This window comes from Fukomys damarensis, unplaced genomic scaffold, assembly GCF_012274545.1.
Source record: "Fukomys damarensis isolate Sample0158 unplaced genomic scaffold, DMR_v1.0_HiC HiC_scaffold_4, whole genome shotgun sequence".
In the NCBI taxonomy this organism is placed as follows: domain Eukaryota; kingdom Metazoa; phylum Chordata; class Mammalia; order Rodentia; family Bathyergidae; genus Fukomys; species Fukomys damarensis.
In genome coordinates this window covers 27,653,577-27,664,394 of record NW_022900916.1, presented here as the reverse complement: position 1 = coordinate 27,664,394, position 10,818 = coordinate 27,653,577, and the positions used below count along the sequence as shown (strand labels likewise).

The window sequence follows — 10,818 nt, the reverse complement described above, 5'->3', positions numbered from 1 at the left end:
CCCGGACACCGACCCGCCTCCTGCTCCTCCCCTACCGGCGTCCCCAAACCGCGCCGCTGGAGGGGCCGCGCGGGGCGGGGCTCACGGGCTCCGGGCCTCTTTCTGCTGCAAATGCGAAGCTTTAGGTAGCAGTTCTTCTGGGGACGTAGGGATCCCTGGCACCCCTGGGGCTCAGACCTGGGCTATCCTAGCTAAAAGCTCCGGGTGGGAGAGATAGGGCGGGAATAGGTTGGTGGGAAATGACAGGGTGTGTACACTAGGGGGAAGTCGGTTGGCAGCTTTGAGGCACCTGGTGGCTTGTGAAGGCTTTCACACCTGGGAGGACTCTTGGCTGGCACACTAGTAAGAGTTAAGAGTAGGCTTGGGAGCCTGACCCCTGTATTCAGATTCCAGCCTACCACCAGCCAACTAAGTTCCTCTGTCTGTAAAATGGGATAACACCTGTCAGGTAGGCAAGTGAGATCAGGTGAAATATACGTAAAACCCAGAATTTGACGTATAAATTCCAAGCTGCACTTGGGATTGAACAATATTATTCACACACACGCTCATGTCTGCGCACAGCTTTGGACTCTTCACTGTTCTCTAGGTATGCTCTGCAGGTCGCTAGACTGTCCCTCGTGGCAGCCTTTGCTCCTTAAGGGAAGTTAAGAGTACTAGCTTTACAGGCACATGGATGTGTTCAAATCTAGCCTCCACTGTTTCCTAGGCTGGACCTTGGGTGAACTACTTAGGCTCTCCTTGCCTCAGTTTCCTCAGTATAAAACGAGACTAACATCTCCTCAGTAGACCTTTTGTGAGTTGTAGATGAGATAATGCGGGTAAACCACCAGCCTCAGCACTGGGTAGTACTTTCAGTTACCTTACCCATCCTCCAAGGCCTCGCCCCAGAGCTACATGCTCTGAATTTCCACTGATTGGAATTAATCTCTCCCATCTGCTCTCCCACAGTGCCATCTGCCAACATCACAACCCTTGGCCCACTCTATCTTATATTTTACAGTATCTGAGGATTGGTCTAATTTGTCCATCGCAAATTCTTCAGGGCAAGAAACCTTTTTGGTTCACTTTTGTTCCGGCACAGTACTTAGTCACCAGGTTCTGAACTGTAGCTTTTACTAACCCTCAGTGTTCTTAGGCCGAGGGGTGGGGAGGGAATGCCTAACTGAGGGTTGGCTTCGTGTGAGAAGCTGAGCAAGACTTTTTTTTTTTTTTTTTTATAAAGGCTCCATCCTCCACCTGGTTTTCTCTTCTCTTTCCTGGGGCTAATGTGGTAGGAAGACAGGAAGAGCTTTGGATTTGCTCAGCGGGGGCCAGAGGAGCAGAAACAGAGTTCCTAAAGTTGCTTCTGTTTTAAGCCTTGCAGGATGGGTAGCTAGTGATCAAGAAGATGAAGAGAGATGCTCACCCAGCAAGATTTGGGATAGGAGCCGAGTCTACAGCACTTAGTCCCTGAGCAGAGGACTCTGGATCTTGGCTTAGTAAATAAGCCACATTCAGATTCTCGCTGAGGACCTACTAACTGCTGTACCTGTGCTGAAGGCTGTGAGGGGTATGGAATGGGAGCACTATTGTTTAGCAAGTTTATGGTGTATTCAGGAGAATAGATATATATTTGTGATAATTTAGAAATGGGAAAAAGGATGTACTAAAATGCCAGTATTTTGACACGGTTTATAGAGGAAGTGTTATAAACCAAGTAAGAGCAGAAGCGGTCCCTTCTTGTAGTGGTACCTTCCAGAATCTTGTACACAGTTAATTAATGCTAAAAAAATGTCCTTTTCTCCCATCAAATTGAGGAGGTTACACTTGAGATTTGTTTTGGGGAATCTGAATAGACTAGGAACAAGAAGAGCATTCAAACTTCCCTCCTAACATTAGGAAATGGGCTGACCTCTCACATTCCTAAAATATGGGTTTATGGTATCTGTCACATTGCTCCCTTCAAAAGCACTTGCCTCTGTCATTTATGGACTAGTGGAAAGGACAGCACATAAAGATGGCAGTAAAATATTAAAAACAGAAGACTATAATTAATCCTATGTACCTTTCATCTTAATTATAACAAAAGTCCCATTTCTACACATGTAGATAGAGTGGAGTGAGACTAGAAGGAAAATTTTCTATTTAGATTTATTTCTAAAATCCCTCCACTGAGGAATACCCAAGTGAAATGTACAAACCACTGTCTTGTAAAAGCTTCAAAAAGTCATTTGTATTTATAAAATACTTATACTGGTGCCATTCAATGGATGATCTAAAACTGGTAGTCATCCTTTGTTATCTGCAGGGTGTTCTAGGGCCCACCTCAGATGTGAAAACCTGCAGATGCTTAAATTCCTTATATAAAATGGAGTAGTATTTGCACATAATCTGTGTACATTCTCCCAAATACATTAAATCATCTCAAGGTTACTTATGATACCCAGTACAATGTCAGCACTATATAAATAGTTATTATACCTTATTGTTTAGGGACTAATGACAAGAAAAAGTATGTGAAGTTCATATGGACACAATTTCTTTCAGGTATTTTCAGTCCACACTTGGTTGAATCCACAAATGCAGATATGGAAGGCTGACTATAATAAAATTGAGAGTGTTTAGAAATTTTTGAAGCAATTTGACATCATTGCAAGATTCAATGTATGATCCATGGATTTGTTTTTCATACTTTTATTTTCTAGAAATGAATTTCTATTCATTTTATCAATGTCCTGTCCTATAATAAACTGGAAATTAAAGAGATAAGTTGGTTCGTCTCCATAATTAGTTTCAGAAGCAGTGCCTTAAATGGCATTGTTGTGAGGCTGGCAGCTTCTAAGATGATTTCAGTGATTTCCTTTCCTTAGATGTGAGCTGGCCTGGGTGACTTGCTTGTAACAAATAAAATATTGCAAAATGATGAGCTATCATTTCCACAATTAGGTTAGAAAAAGGCAGAGTAGATTCTGTCTTGTTTACCCTCTGCTCTGTACTCTCACTCATTCCCCTTGGAGGCCTGGCTCTGAAAGGATGTTGCTGTGTAGTGAGTAGCTTACATAGAGGCTCACAAGGCAAGGCCCTGGTGTCTCTGGCCAATAGCCACTGTGCAGCTGGGGCTGCCAACAGCCTCTTGAGTAAGCTGGGTCTCACTGGAGACTTGAGACATGAGGCTTCATCACAGCTTCATGGAAGACCCTGCAACAAAGGTTGTTCCTGTATTGCTCATGAATTTCTTTTCTTTTTTTTTGGTACCAGGGATCAAACTCTGGACCTTGTGCTTGTGAAGCAAGTGGCAGAACCTCTGAGCTAAATCCCCGGCCCTTGCACATGAATTTTTGACACAGAGATGAATCCAAGATAACAAATGTTGTTTCAAGTCATTACATTTTGGGGTAATCTGTTACAGTTATAGATATCTAATACACTGTGTGACAGAGGTGGTCAATCAAATGGAAAGAAAAACTAAAAACTATGCTGTACACTTAATGATAAGTTCAATGTGTAACTTGTAACTATGAAGTAACATTACACCAGTATATTCTGCTCCCTAAATGTAATTATCTGGCTGACTCATCTCAACGTAGAAATCATAACTTGGCATGAAAGATAGCCACCACTATGATGTAACCACCTCTAGCTGATATGAAAGGAGCACGCCATGTTCATTTTTTGTTACCATCCAATAGGAAATTTTTACCCCTTCTTTTTATATGTTCACCCAACACATGTATAGAATTTCCACACTAAGCATTCAATTCTCTAGAGGCACCAGCTGGGCATTCTACAATTTAATTCATTTCTGACACTATCCACCTAGAGTTAGTATCACAGTCCACAGGTTAATACTCAGTCCAACAAGATCGGATGTCACTTTTTAAAAAAAAATCTTATTGAATTTATTGGTACTTTTTAAGTATACAGTACAGTTACATTCATCATTGGGATCTTGTACCCCACGTGACAGATCTTTGTTCTCATTTATTCCCCATATCTCTGCCCTCCCTTCACCCACTCCACCCTTCCCTATTCACAAACACTTTGTTTCCATTTTTGATTTTCTCATATTTTTTCTTGTCCCTTATTTCCTTTCCCCTATTCTTCCCACTTTCCCTACATCTTTAGCCCCCTTTTTCCTATTTTACATTATCAGTTATGCAATTTGTATACAGTTATACAATTTACACTATCAGTTTTTCACACCAAAGAAATTATTCAGTTTTAACACATGTGTGTCTTATTTATTTCACTTAAGAGTATAGCCTCAATACACATCAGATGTCAATCTTAGATGTGCACCTCCCAAATTTCTGACTGGTGGACTGAAATTGGTGATTTCATCCACCCTCTCCTTGGGTTCTATCATTTGTTAGAATGGGAAACTCGGGGGAAAATTTACTTGTGTTAACCAGTTTATTACAAAGGATACAGTAAGTAGAAGAGATGCATAGGGCAAGGAGTAGAGCAAGGGTGGGACTTCCATGCCCTTTTCTGGGACACCACCCTCCAAGTACCCACACAAGTTTAGCAGCACAGAGAGGCTCTCCAAACCTTTTGGTTTTTATGCAGGCTGCATTATGTAGGGATGACTACCTCTTTAGGCACTGGCGATTAAATTCAACCTCTATCCTCTTTCCCTCCCCAGAATTTAGGGGCAGAGGGGACTAGGATAGGGCTGAAAATTCCCACTCTAAAATTACAGAATTGGTTCCCTTAGCAACCATCTCCCCTATCCTTACAGGATTCCTAAAACTTACTTTATGGACATAAATACATGTGTGATTGACAGGGGCTTGTTACGGATAACAAGACGCTACTTGTATCTTGATTATTCCCACCACTCATCACTTAGGAAGTTACAAGGATTTCTGGAGTTCTGGCTAGGAGCCAGGGGTGAACAAATACTTATTTTTTGATACTGAGGATTGAACTTGGGGCCTTGCAGTTGCGAAGCAGGTGGCAGAACTACTGAACTAAATCCCCAGCCCCTATATTTATTTATTTGACCCCAGGACCCCAGGGCCTTCACACTGAGCTACACCCCTAGCTCTTTTGAATTATCTGAGACAGGGTCTTGTTAAATAACTAAGGTGAGTAGGATGGGCTTGAACTTGCGACCGACCCTCTTGCCTCAGCCTTGCAGAGTGCTAGGATATATCTTTTTTTTTATATAAAAATCCAACTTTATTGAACCCAAGAATAGATGGATTTTCAAATTAATTATTTTTGCTTTATGGTTATTAGTATCTGATCCATGGTAGAACTTAGTAGCAGATGCTTATCTAAATTCTATACTCATAAACAAATACATTTAAATGCAGAGAGAAACATTTGTGATTGGCTTATTAGTGCGTAGTAATCCCTGGTATATGCACTGATGATAGGAGATTATCCACTCTACAGCAAATTTGAAGCACAAGCACAAATTTGCATTTTATACAAAAATTCAGTTTTATTCTTCTCTTACATCAGTGGGAGCTGACATCTGTAACTAACTGGCAAGCAGATACTTTTGTTTTCTACCTCCTAGCTGAACAAAAATACACATAATGCATTGTTTTCTTTAGACAAGACTTGCTTTTTATATTTCAATGAGAAGGCCATATAATCCTTTCTTGAACAAAATGACCAGGGTATATTGAAACCATTTTAGGAGGAAATGTTTAATATGCATAACTTATTTAAATAAATCCATCCAGTAAGAAATGGAGAATTCATTACCTTTACTTTGAAGGCTTTGTAGTTATCTGTCAAATTTATATGTGCAGCTCACCAACATTCCCTTATTGGAAATATCAGTATTTCCATATAACAGTTCTCAAAAGGACTTAAGTCTCAAAATTCTGTGTCTCCTTTGGCTTGCTTCTCTCTGGATTCCACCCACGCTTTATTAATGGTTTGCTTCATATCATTATCTCCATCTTCAAAAATTTTCTTTAGAGCATTCATTTATCCCTTAATAGAATTTGTTTCAGCATCGTAGGATGGCTTTTCTTTTTCTCTGCATTCTTTTTCAACCTGCGTCAAGTATTCCTATCTCGTGTTTTCTGTTTTCTTTCTACATAAGGTAAGCACTGTATCAGTCTTAATTTTTTTTTGAACTGCTTTCCACTGAGAGGGGTTTCAAGAGATTGTTCACAGTCACAAAGTAACCCTTCCCATTTAGATTCTTCACCAGAAGATCAAATGACCTCTCTGTGAAATGCACCTGCACATTCTCAGCAGGAACTTGATGAACTCCAGCTAAGGTAATGTAGATTTTCACAAACTTATCTGCCTGATCCCATCCATAATTACTGATTTTCACAGTATATCCTGTTGTGATGGGAACAACCACAACACCTGGTTTTTCATTGTCAAGAAATTCTAGTTTCTTTTGTGATTTTTGTTGCATCTTACTCTTTATTTCTGTTTTAATCTTGGATTTTTCAGTTGTCAGGGCATCGTGTACTCTTATTCCTTAGTGGCCTTTTCCAACAACACCTTTACCTCTTCTAGATCATTCTGCAACTCATCCATAGCTGAAGCCACGGCCAGGCTGAGTCAGACTAAGGACAGGAACTGCCAGACCCAGTGTGCTCTCTGCGAGCCAGGACCTCAGAGGCACCACCTGTGGGAGGTAACTGTGCAGGTACACTCAGCCTACTTGAGATTGTGGCCCGCCCTCCACACGTGGGGGCTCTGGATATATCTTACTATATTGCAATATCACAGCATTTATCCAAAATCCAACAAGAAAACAGGTCAAGATCTTGGCATTCTTTTAAAAAGTATTGGTTAGTGTTAGCCACAATCATTTAAATTTGTGGTAGAAATCCCAGAATTAAACAAAATTGCCTATTGCAATCTGAGACATAAGGTCTAAGTTGTAATATCTAGAAAGAAGAGTTAGGTAAACTAGGTTCAAAACAGGCATAGCCACTAGAATTTAAATGACTCTGCAGTTGTTGAGACATTTTGCCAAAGGCTTCTGCAAAAGAGAACAGGCATATGAATGACCTAATTTGTTATCTTGGTGATGCTGAATCAGCTGCTACTTAAGGAAGAGGGAGAGTATGATTTTCTCCTGTCAAGTGATAATCTTCTGAAATCTGACTTTAAATTTGCTTTGGATGTGAGGATGAGGTTGATTGCCATCTATGAGTTCACACATAGCAATCACAATAGATGGCTACAATGCACTGAACCCCACTCTGTGCTGGACCCTTTTCATGGATCATCCCATTCCTCACAATATTTTCCTCATTTATTTTGTTTAGATGAGGATCCTGAGGCTCAGGAACACACCAGCATCTGCCCAAAGACATAACTCTGTAAATAGGGCAGAGTCACAATTCAAACCCACAAGTTCTCCTCTGCCACTGTGCTCCACCTCTCTGTGGCACTGTTTTACTTGTTTGTTCATTACTCATCCTCCTGCAAAAGGAAATACTCTTCCTCAATTGAGGGTATTCTTCCCATAGCTTCTAAAAGTGTAAGGTCTGCCAGTATGTTTTCTTGTCTGCAAACATCCAGGAGAAATGAAGTATTGGTTTTATCTCTCCATGCAATACTCCTCTCTTGATCTTTCACTCAAAACAGCTAACCCTATATTGAAAGCACCCTGTCTAGTGGCTGGGCTGTGTGGTGATTCCTGTAGTTTTGATTCATGTTGATCTAAGTCAGCCTCATTTGCCATCATACTAAACTCCCACTGATGGCAATCACTGGGATACAGAGGTATTCAAATTTAGAGCTTGCAGTCTTATCCGGAAGCAGGATGTGCACCAGGTAAAACATATGCCACTAATTTGGGAGATAGACACACTAATCATGGAAGAAATATATTTGTTTAAGCCCAGGCCTATAGTATAGAAACCATGAGCTAAGGAGGATTGCTGCCTGCCTTGGTTTCTTGGCATGAATTGAGATTTTTCCAAGATTCCAGAATTTGCAGTTACATTAGCTTGTGACAGACTCTTGTATTCTTGCCTAACTCTGTGGCTTTCCATCCTGGAAGCACCTACACATAGCTTTGGAAAAGACAACCCAAGGTAATATACTCTACCTCCATCTGGAAAAAGAATCTGGAAGACATTTCTGTCTGGATATGTCTTCTTTTCTTTGTCAGTATGTATATCTGCCCATTGATGGTTTGAATGTCTAATATCACTGAATTGATCTATGTCACCCAACTTCTCACTATTTGCCGAGAGAAAAAAAAGCTTGCATATAAGTTGGGTTGTAGGCGTAGTTACTGATTATCCATGCACTAGAAAGCCCAAGCACTTATAACTGTGAATTAATGTAAGTACAGTTCGCAAAGGCCCAATTTATTGCTAGAAGAAACTTTAGCTTTGAGGCCAATGACCCTGATAATTATGTAATAAGGTAGATGGGCCTTTATTATCTGAACTGACCATGAGTTTAGTACCTGAATTCTCTCATTTGTTTAATAATCTCTCTTCAAGCACATTTATATTTCTTGTTTCAACATAATGTCCTCTTTACTACTTCAGATCATTAAGTAATTCCTTTTCATCTTCTTTGTCCTTGTTTGTTTTCTCTAATTCTTAGTTCTGTGTATGCTGTGGAATCTTCATCTCATCTTAGCTTAGCAGCATCTTTCTGATTGCCAGACTACAAGAACGGACCAGAAGGCTGGATTCCTGGGCCAGGTAGGTCCATTTCTGAATCCCATTGGGATGTATGATTTTTTTTCCCTGTTGTGCCTCACATGAATCTAAGTAAATTGGTATTTTAAGTATGATTGATGTGACTATTTAACAGCACTAACTCCATTTTGAGCTCATAAACCAAGCTAAGCCAAGTGGCTCGCTGATAGTCACCTAGACAACTGTGTGCTGATATGCAAATAGGACAGTTGGACCTTTTTCTCCAAAGCTGACATCTGGAAGCTGAGATAATATACCTTCTGGGACTATAAATACCAGTGCATTCAGACTGTTATACAAGACACATCTTGCTGTGACTCTATCCTTTTTGAGTGTTCAGCCTGAAATGGCATTAGCCAGTGGAGTCTCTGTCTAAGTGAACAGTCCTTTGCTTCACTGCTGATAACTTGATGGCATTCTGGACCTGATCAAGTGTCACCTTGGAGGGAATGTTCTCCCAGACTGTTTCAGCAATTTCTTCTGCAGACACATGGTGTTTGGTTTGTTACTAGCTCTTGTGTTGAAGTGATTTTCATTTACTTATCTTTGTCTATATATTCCTTTTGCTTATTTTTATCATTAAGCTATTGTGTACACTGGGCACTAATTAATTCAGGAACTGTCTTTGTTTCTCTTTGCTTGTCATTTGGTTAGAGAAGAATGAGGCTGGTCTTCTCAGAGGAGTTTAATCCTTAAAGGTAAATTGTCACCAGGTTTTGTGAGCTGGACCATGCTTGACAATCTAGCATGACAGCCCCCTCCAAGTTCTCTCTGCCTTCTAAAAAGGCAAATGCTAGTAATATAGGCAGGCAAGTTAGGCAACAGATAGGCAGGTAGAGAGTCACTGGGCCCAAGGTAGAGCTAACAAGATCAGGCCTTGTCAGATAAGCAGGAGGCAGATGTCAAGAGTTAACAAGAACCAGATGGACAGTTGGGTCCAAGGATGTAACAAGTGAGTTAACAAGCAAGGTGATGGATGACTAACTACTATGACAACTTCCGCCCCTACTTATTTGGAAAACACTCTTTCTCTCTCACTTTTTCTTTTAATGAACCACTTAGGATAGACGCCAAAAGGCACCTGCAGACGTACACTTGCTATATGCTCAATTTCTCATAGGTCCTTTTTTAGATTAAACAAGTTTGTTTTAGTTCTAAACACTGACCTTAGTTTGACACAAAGTGGTCTGAGTCCTGCTCATATTTTAGTATAAAAATTCCTAGACAAATAGTCCCTATGGCAACCCACTTTCGAGTCCTCTCCTGACTATTGGGAGCTATTTCTCTCTTCTTAATAAACACCCCTCTTATCTATCACCTTTGTCTTCAGTTTCATTCTTTGACTCAATGAGACATGGATCCAGTTTATATCATTACACTAGTCTTAATTTTACTTTATTGAATAAGTATGTCTATGGTATTGTACTGGGTTGAATAGTATACTCCCCAAAATTCATGTCCCCTGAACCTCAGAATTATGATAGCATTTGAAAAGATGTTTTTTGCAACTGTTCAAGGACAGATTGTCCTCAAACTCAAGATCCTTCTCCCTGAATGCTGGGATTGCAGGTGTTTACCCCAACACCCAGCTTCAGAATTATATATGGCTTTTGGGGGTGTTTGTTTATTTGGTCAGGGTCTTACTATGAAGTTCAGGCTGGCCTCGAGTTCCATGTAGTCCAGGATGGTCTTGAACTTGCAGTCATCCTCCTGCCTCGGCCTCCTGAGTGCTGGTATTACAGGTATGCACCACCATGACTGGCTGATTTTGATAAAAATATAGTAATTTGGTTTTGTAACAGATTATTTTTGTAATTGAATTATAAAAATGCTGATATTGAGTCCATATTCCATATGAAGAAATACAGCTCCATTTGTCATATTTATGGGCTTCGAAGTATCCCAATGATTTGCTACTGATGCTTAGGTTATTATCAAATTTTCATCATTATAAACAACTCTGATAAATTCCTTTTGCACATATTTTTGGTCACTATCTGATTAAATGGTATACATTTTCCAAAATTTCTGAGTCAGAGCTGGGGATGTAGCTCAGTGGCATTGCACCTGCCTGGCAAGCACAAGGTCATGAGTTCGATTCCTGATGCTGAAAAAAAAAAGAAGCAAAGTTCCTGAGTCAAGGAATTTATACTAGCTAGGCAAGGTGGTACATACTTATAAT

The 10,818-nt window shown here is 40.3% G+C and overlaps 1 pseudogene; it reads right to left on the bottom strand.

Annotated features, from left to right (window-relative positions):
* Positions 1–5,752: 5,752 nt before the first annotated feature.
* LOC104864962 lies at positions 5,753–6,835 on the bottom strand (annotated as a pseudogene).
* Positions 6,836–10,818: the final 3,983 nt, after the last annotated feature.